The sequence below is a fragment of the Ovis aries genome, chromosome 2 (genome assembly GCF_016772045.2).
Source record: "Ovis aries strain OAR_USU_Benz2616 breed Rambouillet chromosome 2, ARS-UI_Ramb_v3.0, whole genome shotgun sequence".
In the NCBI taxonomy this organism is placed as follows: Eukaryota; Metazoa; Chordata; class Mammalia; order Artiodactyla; family Bovidae; genus Ovis; species Ovis aries.
The window spans coordinates 95,532,333-95,544,338 of NC_056055.1; the positions used below are offsets into that span (position 1 = coordinate 95,532,333).

General features: G+C 41.4%; 1 long non-coding RNA gene across 1 annotated transcript in view; it reads right to left on the reverse strand.

Annotated features, from left to right (window-relative positions):
- LOC121818661 (uncharacterized) overlaps positions 1 to 11,512 on the reverse strand; it is a 346,398-nt gene extending 334,886 nt beyond the window's left edge. Inside the window, exons 1-7 of the long non-coding RNA XR_006058681.2 lie at positions 11,299 to 11,512; positions 10,871 to 11,047; positions 8,075 to 8,199; positions 5,392 to 5,484; positions 4,698 to 4,766; positions 1,239 to 4,521; positions 197 to 688 (exon numbers count right to left, since the gene is read on the reverse strand). This is a non-coding gene — a long non-coding RNA (uncharacterized LOC121818661). The remainder of the gene's footprint in view (positions 1 to 196; positions 689 to 1,238; positions 4,522 to 4,697; positions 4,767 to 5,391; positions 5,485 to 8,074; positions 8,200 to 10,870; positions 11,048 to 11,298) is intronic.
- Between the last annotated feature and the right edge of the window lie 494 nt (positions 11,513 to 12,006).

Sequence of the window (12,006 nt, forward strand, 5' to 3'; positions counted from 1 at the left end):
ATTACTCATATTCACACAACGTCCTGCACGTATATCACCTGTACACTTGCTGCACACACACTATAGGATTATCAAAAGAGTAATGAGTCATATGATCAAAGAACAAATGAGGCAAATAGTGCAGTTTGCCCCAGGGGCAATTTAAAAGCCTCTAAATAGCAGAAGGTTTAAATAAGAAAAAGAAAAAACTGCTTACTGTGGCCAAAGATGCATCAGTTCAGTTCAGTTCAGTTCAGTCACTCAGTCCTGTCCGACTCTTTGCGACCCCATGAATCGCAGCACGCCAGGCCTCCCTGTCCATCACGCTCTCCCCGAGTTCACTCAGACTCGCATCCATCGAGTCAGTGATGCCATCCAGCCATCTCATCCTCGGTCGTCCCCTTCTCCTCCTGCCCCCAATCCCTCCCAGCATCAGAGTCTTTTCCAATGAGTCAGCTCTTCCCATGAGGTGGCCAAAGTATTGGAGTTTCAGCTTCAGCATCAGTCCTTCCAAAGAACACCCAGGACTGATCTCCTTCAGAATGGACTGGTTGGATCTCCTTGCAGTCCAAGGGACTCACAAGAGTCTTCTCCAACACCACAGTTCGAAAGCATCAATTCTTCGGCACTCAGCCTTCTTCACAGCCCAACTCTCACATCCATACATGACCACAGAAAAAACCATAGCCTTGACTAGATGGCCGCATACCTGGGGACAATTATGAAAAAAAAAGCAAAACAGAAGAGTAACGAGGATTCTCAGTAATATTGAATACACACCAAAACCATTTCTTAAGATATATAAAGAGGAAAAATGTTTAACACTTTAAGTTTAAACTGGGAAAAGAACAAGTTGCTGAATATAATTTTAAACAGAAATATATAGGATGAAACAATCTAATGTTGAGTCTTTTTATTTTTTTTCCATTTTCAGAGTTGCAATTTCTGACTCCTTCCAGTGAGGTTGCCAATACCACCCAATGGTAATAAAGAAAACAAATGAGCACCTAGAAGCTGAAAGAATGAGGAAACTTATAGTTCAAAGTTAAAATACAAAGTAGCCATTCCGTAACCTGTCCTATAAGATTAAAAAAATTCAGATACTTGAATTTAGTCCCCAAAGAAAAGTCACCCTGTTAAATAAAATGCTTCACAGTCCTCCTCTCGCTGAAGCTATTGTCATGAGCTTTTCCACCCCTGTTCCCATTAACACAAGAGCATAACTGCCTCTGGCACACGGGTGAAAAATGTAATAGTACCTGAACCTCGCCTTTTCAGTTGTGGGTAATCCAGCAGAGAAGGCTGCAGTGGGAACGCGTGTCTTCTTGCCCAGGAACGCTGGGTTTCACCTATGGAGTATGAGTGTGTAGAGTGTGAAGATGAAGTGGGTTGGAACAGTCAGGCAAACCGGGATGCAGGAGATCTGACTTTGCCTCGTGACCTGAAGGGAAAGCCGCATATGTGCTGCAGGTTGCTGGGACCAGAGAGGAAGGAGAATTGCTTTTCTTCTCCCAATTCCTGGACATCCCTTTGCTCTGTTTGGTGGGACAGTAGGTATCACGTGGCCCTGAAGAGCTGCCTCAAAGCCCACATCTAAACCACTACTGCGAGACAGGGGCGTGCCGCACTCCGCTGCTCTAGACATGGCTTCCTCATTGCACCCAGGGATTCAGGATACCGGAATTAGACTCGTAAGAACTTACTATTTTATGATGACATTCAACAGTCACACTCTAAAGGAAAGAAAATTCGTTTAAACCACCTAAGCTCAGAGTACAGAAGCAGAAAAACAGGTGTGTGTCTAAGGCCTTGTCTAACCTGCAAAGGCATCATTATGATGGCCTAGCCCAATCTCCTTGAACTTAACCTGTGAATGGAACATTCATTGTCAAAAACTGAACCATCCTTCGTCATTTCTTAATTGGATAGGTGCGTGCTCAGTCGTGTCTGACTCTTTGTGACCCCATGGACTGTAGCCCACCAGGCTTGTCTGTCCATGGGATTTCCCAGGCCAGAAGCCTGGAACAGGTGGCCATCGCCTTCTCCAGGGGATCTTCACAACCCAGGGATCAAACTTGCGTCTCTTGCACTGCAGGCAGATTCTTCACCACTGAGCCATCTCTCAACTACTCCTCTTTCAAATCCAGGTTTTTCTTCGGCTTCTAACAACTTTCAAAACTATTTCAGGTAACTCCTAGTTTTCTACCAAGGTTGAAGGGGCTAAAATGAAATTGGTTAATGCTAACACTGGATCCAATACCCAGGGCAGAATAAGCTAAGATTAGCAGGGCTCTAGTTCCCTGCAGGTGATATAAAAGGTGCATTTCACTTCAACAAACTGCCTGTACAAGAGGCTTTCTAACAGAACAAGATAGAAAAGAAGCTTATGATCCAACAAAATGTTCTGAGAAGTATGCTAAGTTTGACCTCAAATTGAAAAGGACCTTATTTGCAAAGCAGTCTTTCTTAAAGATTGAGTCAGTCTTATTAGGCTCTCAACATCTAAATACCAGTTCAAAACAGTATACTGTCAGCCCTCCAAATCTGCACGCTCCCCATCTGTGGATTTTAGCAACTGCTGACGGGAAAACATTTTTTCCAGGTAATTCCAAGAAATAAAACTTAAATTTTCCATGGCTGGAAACTATTTATATAGCATTGACATTGCATTAGGTATGACAAGTAATCTAGAGAAAACTTAAAGTGTAAGAGAGGGTATGCATAGGTTATATGCAAATACTATGCCTTCTTATATAAGGGACTAGAACATTCATGGGTGCTGATATCTGTGGGGAGGGCTGGAACCAACAACTTTTGGATACCAAGAGACTTCGGTAGTAGATAGAGAAACAAATTAAACGAACCATAAGAACAACTCAACCTCAGAATGTGGGACACTCTATAGGACTTCTCACATAGTTTCTCTAATAAGTTGATACCATTAAAAAATATGTGTATACTATTTAGAATGAATAAAAACTTTAAAGATGCAATAACCAGTTGCAACTTGTAGACCATATTTGGCTCCTAATGTACACAAACCAAATATTAAAAGTCACTTGTGATAACCAGGGAAGTTTAAACTAGACTGAGTATTAGATGACATTAGGGAAAAGTCTTTATCAGTTATAAATCTATCCTGAAGTATTTACAAGTGAAATGATAAGCTTACAAATGAAATTTTCTTTAATGTTCTCAAGAAAAAAGTTGGGGAGTAGATTAAACAAGATGGGCAAAATGTTGATTCCTGTTGAAGCAGTGGGGTTGGTAGATGCAGGTCCTTTCTGGTCTCTTATGAATATTTCACAGTTTTTCATGACAAAAAAAGGTTTTAAAAGCCAATGCATTATCACTGATCAAAAAAGTACTTAAGTATCATTACAACATAGTTTAGTGCAGTACAAAATGGAAATAATCTAAATGTTCTATAGGAGAAAAAAGAAGTTTAATCTATGATAAACCAATCTGATGAAAATTAGGCAGCCATTAGGATGACAATACAGAAGTGAGCAACAAAGAAAATGGTTATGGAATTATTATTTTTAGAATAAGGACTACATCCACATTACAATCACAACTCTTTCAAATATGTGTGAATATAAACAAAGAAGAGACAAGTGTAAAAGAAAAACAAAATATCAAGTTGATATGTCATAAAGGGATGAAATGTTTTTCTTTCCAGTGATATAATATTGTTTCTGAAACAAAAGACTGACACGAACAAAAGAACAAGAAAGTGGACATGGAGCTGCATATGCTGAAATGGAACCTGCTGCAGTGGAGACAGCACTGGCTTTGGAGTTAGACAATATGGACAATTCGGATTATCTGAGAATCAGTTTTCTCATCGCTGAAACTGATATGAAATAACTGCTCTTTACTAAATCCCAGGTGGCGCTAGTGATAATGAATCCGCCTGCCAACGCAGGGAAAATCAGATGTGGGTTCAATCCCTGGGTCAGGAAGATCCCCTGGAAAAGGGCGTCACAACCCACTCCAGTATTCTTGCCTGGAGAATCCCATGGACAGAGGAGCCTGGCAGGGGATATAGGCCAGGAGGTTGCAAAGAGGTGGACATGACTGAGCGCATGCACACACACACACACACACACACACACACACACACGCACTCGTGTACACACATGCACATATGCACACACACACACACGCACACACACACACTTTCTTTAGGGATGCTACAAGGATTAGAGATGCAAGCAAGTATCTACCATAATACCTGGCATATAGTAAACATGCTATAAACAGTATTTACTACTATTGTTTAGTAAACATTCTGTAAATAATGCTTACTACTACTGTCATAATAAAAACATGCCAGAGTTCTTGACATTTGGAGGAGAGGTCTGTAAACAAAAAGGAGAAAGGGAAGGGGGCTGAGGATGCATGGCCACAGATTTTCATGGTGGTGTGGCTTTTACACAAAAAATGAAGACAGGGACTCGCCTGGAAGCACAGTGATTAACACTCATCACTTCCACTGCCAGGGCTGCGGCTTCAAGCCCTTGTTGGAGAACCAAGAACCTGCATGACGAGGTATGACAAAAAAAAATCATTAAAACAAATTTCTTTTTAATGAAGGTAGGGCAAAATTCAAGGAGGTTTTAAAATTTTATCTGGAGCTGGAGAGGGGCCAAAGCTTGTCCGAGGGGCTAGTATAATGAGGCAAAGGAGGCCATGAGGTAAGAAAGTCTACCTACAGGAGCATCAGGAGAACCATGTAGCAGCACATTCAGACTACCCTGCAGCTTCCAGGCCAAACTGTAGTTCTAGAGGAAGGAGAAGGAAAGGAGGGAATAAAGAAAAAGTACCTAGAGGACCCCAAGTCTGAATAAGGTGCAAGAAATGTTTAACTGCCTCTATATGGGGCTAGAGAGGTGGGACTTCTTGGCACTAACAAGCAGTCCCTAACTTTGATTATGATGATAGATTACAGAGTTTCAGGGCTTAAATGACCTGGAATTCTTAGAAAAGTGCCTCATCCTATCTCTCCACTATACAAGATGAGAAAATTACGTCCAGGAAAGGGAAGCCTCAGGAGACAATGGCAAGATTCTCTGGCAAAGCTATGGCTAGGATGCTGGCTTATGAACCCGAGACCAGTGCCCTTATTGTACCTCATCAGGCCAGTCTCCAGGATGGTTTGTACCATAACCTCACCAAGTCAATCTTCTTTCCCATATTTATTAAACATACATAGCTTTCCATGTCTCCAACAAACAATAAAATACAAGCACTTATTCTCTTCATTAATATCCTACATGTCAAAAACTTCCTGCTAACTTCAGATTATTTTGTTGCATGAAACCAAAGAGACTGTATTGAATGTTTGTTCAGCAAAATTTCCATCAGCACCTACTAGGTAGCCGGCATACAAGAATGAATGGCACAGACCTTGTCGCCGAGGAACTGACAGTCCAGTGAAGAAGGCAAGCACGCATGCATAGAAGCATAATCCTGCAGGGCCAGGCTGTAATGCTCACTGTGCTGTGGAAACAAGGAAGGCAGAGGTCATTAGACCTGAGAAGGGAGAGAGGGAAGAGAAAACTTCATTGCAGGTGTTGCTGGAGGAGGCCCTGAGCATGAATGAATGAAGTCAAAAGGCAGGGACAAGGGATTTCCCTGGTGGTCCAGTAGCTAAGACTCTGAATTCCAAGTGCAGGGGGCTTGGGTTCGATCCCTGGTCGGAGAACTAGATTCCACCTGCCTCAACTAAAGATCATACATGCCACAGCTAAGACCCAGAGCTGCCAAATAATTTTTTTAAAAAAGGCAAGGACAAAGAAGGTGGCCTGACACAGTAACTTAGTGAAAGGAGATAAGGACCGAAACTGTGAAAATGACCAGAAAATACAGTAAGCATATACAGGAGTCAGAGTTGGGTAGTGAGAAAAATCAGTCAGGAAAACTGGCAGCAGAGTCAGGACCAAAGTAAAAGCCAACCTCTTTTTAAGTTGTAAGGAAATATAAAAGAAAGGGAGAGAGAAGAACGCATTTCTTGTCTCTGAGCCCTAAGTATAATCAGGTGATTCAAAGTGAGTCATGGCCAGCTGAAGTATAAGAAGACTCCAAGAACAGATTTAATTCTGGTCTTGGACAGATTTCAGCAGCTGCCACCAAACCTATATCTCGGGGTGTGAGTCCTTGGGTGCGCAGGCAGATTTTGGCTTCCTGGCAAAAACTTCTTTATTCTCTTTTTTTTTCTGGAATCTGGCCCCTTTTCTTCTGGCTTCCCTCCACCCTCACCTTTACTCTCCCCCTTGAGATCCATTGCAGCATTTAGAATAGAAATTCCAACTGAGAAATATTTGGTTTCTCCTTTGTGGACCTGTACAACTTTCAACAAATGATGCTTCAAAACCATCCAGTGTTGATAACCCTCAATAGGTAGACCCTCCTTCTCTAAAGAACGACATCAGTGGGCATCAAATTATACAGACATATGATTACAAGGGGGAACTTTCAATATAGCCTATAATCCAAAGTCTACTCCAAGGAAAATTTTATGAGAGTTGCAAAATACAATGCAGGCCACACAGGAAGGTGAAGCGAAAGTTCCTGGGGAAATGGACCACTTGGAAGCAAAAAAGAGCAGAAAACCAACACTGCTAAATGTGTACTTCCTTTGTGCTGGGCACCACCATGGGTACTTTACACTTATTATTCAATAACATTTTAAAATATACTTATTAAGGAGGAAGGAAAGAAAAGATACTTCTTGTTTCATTCAATTTTATACTTTCAAGTATCTCTCAATAGTTTATCACATTTTATCATTTCTACTAAAGATGAATTTGGAGATGATGAGAACAAGGAGATTTCTAGTGCTAGAATCAGAGAAAACCTATTTCTTCAAACCTATGTATGTATATTCTTTGTAAGAGTTCACCGAGTTTACAGATGACAGAGCATGTAAGGATACATACTGACATGATCAGTATTTCTTAAAATACATTGTGGGCAAAAGGATTGCTAAATATTCTGCGGGTTTTGCCTTGTACTAACACATCCTTCTGTTCAAAATGAGTACATTTTCTGAAACCAGGTCCTGAGATGAGAATGAACCAAGAGAGAAGTCAAGAAAGCTTTACGAGGACTTAGCTCTCCTACCTGGCAGACTCTCGAGATTGCCCGGCAACCCTGACCACAGATTTGCATTCTTCTCTGCTTTGTCTGGACCTATTAGACTATTAAAATATTAATAGGGTCTTGGTATCTGTCATTATTAATTTTAGAGAATAACAAGGACATGCGGAGCCATAGTATTGATAGATTTGTAGAATATGTTAATCAGAACACTCATTACTCAGCTGCTACCATTTTTTTCAGATGGTTTTTCTCCACTAGTCATTTTCAATATTTAACAATTTGTCATATCCAACTATCCACACTTGTTCCTTATAAATCTATTTATATATGTGTTTTGTAATGTCTTGATAGCAACAATTTATTAAACAATTGTTGCGCCCCCATCATAGAAGGAAAGAAAGTCTTCTGAAAAATACCTGGAGAATTTAGCTAAGAAATGAGTCGATTATGAAATGTGGCATAAAAATAATATGTTTCTGCTCTTGAAATGAGAAAGCTGAAGCATAAAGCTAAATGAGTTCCTAAGAATTAACAAGCACGAAGATCTAATCTTTTCTATTCAATAACTGTTGAAATGTACCAAGCTTAGATTTGGGATGTGCACTTAACAAAGAGAAACTCAAGTGTCTCTCCTGGTCAGAGTAGACAACTCAAATATAATTGAAAACCTAAATAAGAAGTCATTTTTTGTTACCTACAGTACAAATTATCTCTGCAAGTAATGATTCTTCTCCTTTTTTCGTGGGTGAATGTCACCATAACCATGTCTCTCCAGTCTTTTTATTCTCCTCAACCTATTCCCACCATCACTTCTAAAAGATTAGTCCTTTATCTGCCTCCAAAAGGGATGGTGGTAGCAAAACGTATAAGCCACAGTCTTAGTCAGAGAGACTCATGCTTTATTCTCAATTACATATAGCACAACAACATCAAAACACCCAGGATGGATCCAAGCTCATACCATACTTCAGACAACTATGTTACTTACTGCAGTAACCTGGCTCTCCAGGACCATGGCTCTGATGAAAGGGTGAGGAACACAGTTGGAACCAAAGAAGAATTTGCCTGGTTGCAATATCACCATCACTATTTACAAAATATCCCTTAATGGGGCTGCAAGCAGAAACAGAAAGGTTTTCGATTCAGAGGATGAAATAGCCTCAGCTGGGCTTTGTCTAAGGTTGTCTCTATCACAAATCAGGTAGTGGTATGTCTCTTTTTTGACATGGCTGTGGCTCTTCATGGTCCAGACTCATTAGATGACAAGTTAAAAGAACAACAGAATGCTTTGCTTGTCTGCTCGAGCCACAACTAAAATACAAAACAACCAACCAACTGTTGAAGGAGGTGTTTTCCATCTTCAATACTGTACAGTTCATGTTTAAATTGACAACCCAGGTCTCTTCTCATCACCCTGAAGAAGCTCACAGTTTTTCAATCGTAAAATGTAAATCTCAGCCCACCTCCCCAAAGCACTGAATAATGAATTGTGAGAAAGAAAACATTATATAGACTTGGATGTTCTGAAAATAGGGTGTTGAAATCAACCCATGATTCTTCACAATCTCCTTTTTCCTTTCTACTCCTGTCATTAGACATCTGAAAAATTAGTTCTTGCTCCATCCTCCACATGCAGAATGTAACTGAACACTCTCGGGTGACTGAGGCTCCTGAATGGGTTCATTTATCATTCTGAAATCAGTGATCAGTCCCTATCACTGCAAGGGTAAAAAGGGTGATGGACAAGGCAAGAGAATGTTGGCACCATAAATATCCTGAAGCTGTGGCTTCCCCATTTCATTCCTGACACGTGCACTTTCTCTTTCACCAGAGTCTACAGTGGGTGTGGCAGGAATGAGTGAGTGTGGGCATGGGTGTATGTGAAAGAACGGATAAAGAATACTGTCATCAAGGGCCCCACTTCGTTGACATTTTGCTCCATCGAGGACTGAACTGCTCACATCCTTCATGCCAGCCTTGTTGGCCACACAATGGCTCTCTTTGTCTCAACCTTAGTGACTTTGCCACAGCGATACAATTGGATGATGCTATGATCTGGGGTACACCAGGTTCATGTACGGATGCCCTAACCCCTAAAGATGGGGCCTTTGAGAAGGAAACAGGTTTAGATGAAGTCATGAGGGTAGGGCCCTCAGGACGGGATTAGTGTCCTCATAAAAAGAGACACCGGAGAGCCCACGCTTTCTCTCCCTGTGGGTGTTTAGAGAAGAGGTCAAGTGAGCACATGTGAAGAGGGCCACGGTGTACAAGTCAAGAAAGGAGCCCTCACCAGAAGCCAACCATGTCAACAGCCTTATCAGACTCACGGCCTCTGGAGCTGTACAAGAATCCATTTCTGTGCCCATGTTATCACAGCCCAAGCTGACTAAACCAGGTAAAGAGACAGAGACATTTTGGAAAGAGTGATTTCCATAAAAAATGGTTGTTCTAAATGCAACAATGATTTCATCTCCTTTGTACTCATATTTTATGAAATTTCATTGCAATAGACATCTCTTGGCCAGTGCCCAGGGCTCTTACTCTGAGAACAACAATCAAAAGTATAAGAACTGAGGAACAAGAGGCTGAATTCAGCCCTTCTCAAATGATGGGGCAATTGATGCCATTTCCTACATTCAACATCTAGTCAAATTGCAGCAGGCATGAGCAAACACAGGCTCCCCAGGTAGCGCTAGTGGTAAAGAACCCACCTCTCAATGCAGGAGACCTAGGAGACATGGGTTCAATTCTTGGGGAAAATTCCCTGGAGGAAGGCATGTCAACCCACTTCAGTATATTTGCCTGGAGAATCCCGTGGACAGAGGAGCCTGGCAGTCTACAGTCCACGGGGTTGCAAACAGTCAGACACGACTGAAGCGACTTAGCATGCGTGCACACGTGACCAAAGGCGCTTCCTGATCCTCCCACTAGAGAGCCACCCCTCAGGCTAACGTAGGCTAAACAGCCCTCTCTTTACAGCAGTAACTAACACACATTGCAAGTCAGCTAAGCTATGTCTGACTCTTTGCAACCCTATGAACTGTAGCATTCCAGGCTCCCCTGTCCTTCACTATCTCCCTATACTTCATTTTTTAAAAAAATTTTTTAAAAGGAGAAGTAAACTGCTAAATTCTCCTATACCAACCAGGTTGTTCAGCTTTCTGACTTCTACAAATCTGAAGCTTTCTATTTGACTCCTTATGGCTCCGTTACATTAAGACTCCTGCAAGGTCAAAAGAGACCTTGGTTTACTAGGTCTAGGGCTAGGTTTACTAGCTGCCAAGGATCAAAACTGCAGAAGTTCTCAGAGACAAGTAAGTTTCTAATAAACTAAGTTTTCACTTGCTTTAAAAAAAAAATGAATAAAATGTCAACACCGCGCAGGCAAGTACAGAGATGGAAATGAAAGCTTTGCCTATCACCGCAAGCTTTATTTTTTTTTTAATAAAACTGATTTGGATCAATTTGAGATAACTGCTGGGAGATGCCAGGTTTTATTTTAGCTACATCGTTTGTTTTTGTTTCTGATCTGGCTTCTGAGAGGAATGCTGCCAGTGTTTTTCCAGTAGCACAATACAGTTCTAGAAGAGTTAAAATAAGAAACCCTACCTGCTTAATCTGCCAGAAAACACAGGAGAGGAGCAATCAGCCCTGGGAAGAGGTGCTCTGAATGTGGTATGCCTGGCTGCTTTAGGCCATGCTGTCTGTCAGTCTTTCAAAATTCAAGTCATTACCAGATGCTGATCGACTATAATATTGTGATATTTTATCTGATTACACTTACCTGATTGTGCCTTATCTGCTATTTGCCTTCCCATTCTTCCATGTATATTAAATGCAGGTGCTTTTATTATTCTGAGAGCTAGAAAGTGTTGACTGCTCTGAATATAAATGGGGATATTATATCATTAACTTGCTCCAAAAGCAGGGCCATTCACTGTGTAAATCACATGCAAGGCACCTAGTGGAGACACAATAAACCATAATGTCTTGAGAAAGAAAGCAAGGGAATGGATAAGGAGATAAAAATTTAAGGCATTGTTAAAGAAGGGTAATCTTCGAAATCCTATTTGATTCTTTCAGACTAGCATTTGTTGATAATACAACCTTTACATTAGAAACTTTTTTAACTTCATAAAAAAAGCTTTGGGGGAGGCAGCATCATATGGAATGCTATCACTAATAGGATTGCATAGAAACACAATCTCTAACCTTCTATGGCTTGTCTAGGTTAGAAGAGCATTTCAGAAGGGCTGATCTTTCAGCAATGTCTATTCTATTTGCTTCGGCAAATACACTCTTACCCAACCCGGGTGTACAGCTTAAACAAGATGAACAAATGACCAAATGCGCTCAGCATTTCCAGATGTTGAAAGGTGAAGAGTTTAGAATCTGGTTGCAAATTTCAAAGGAAGTAATCAGCAGCAAATTAAGGCAGAACTGTGACCACATGTGTCTGCCCAACCATCTGGGGTTACATGCTCGCTTAGTTCCCCTAGGTTGGCCTCACTGAAAGTTAATCCCCAGCTATTTAAGAAAAATCTATTTTCAGAGCAAACGTTATGTGAGAGTTTCAGTAAGCCACTGCCCTCTGTTGGAAAGAATATCCGATGGCCTGTTCATTTATCAGAGTGTCAGATTCCTCCACCATGTAACAGCTGGGAGCCAGGCCTTGTAAAGGAACATGGGTGACACTGCCTGAAGCAGGGTGGCCGGAGTCATCACCTGACTCTCAGGGCTGAGTGTGTGAGACAGAAAAGAGCCTGTCATGAGGACAGCTGGGAACAGGAGGAGTAAGCTCCTCTCTGCTGTGTCATCAAGGAGGATGTGCTTTCTGCTCCCACTTTCCTCCCAAATTCCATGCGAGCCAACAAAGCCTAGAGTGTGAGTGCTATTTCTGTCTCCCCCTACTCTCAACCT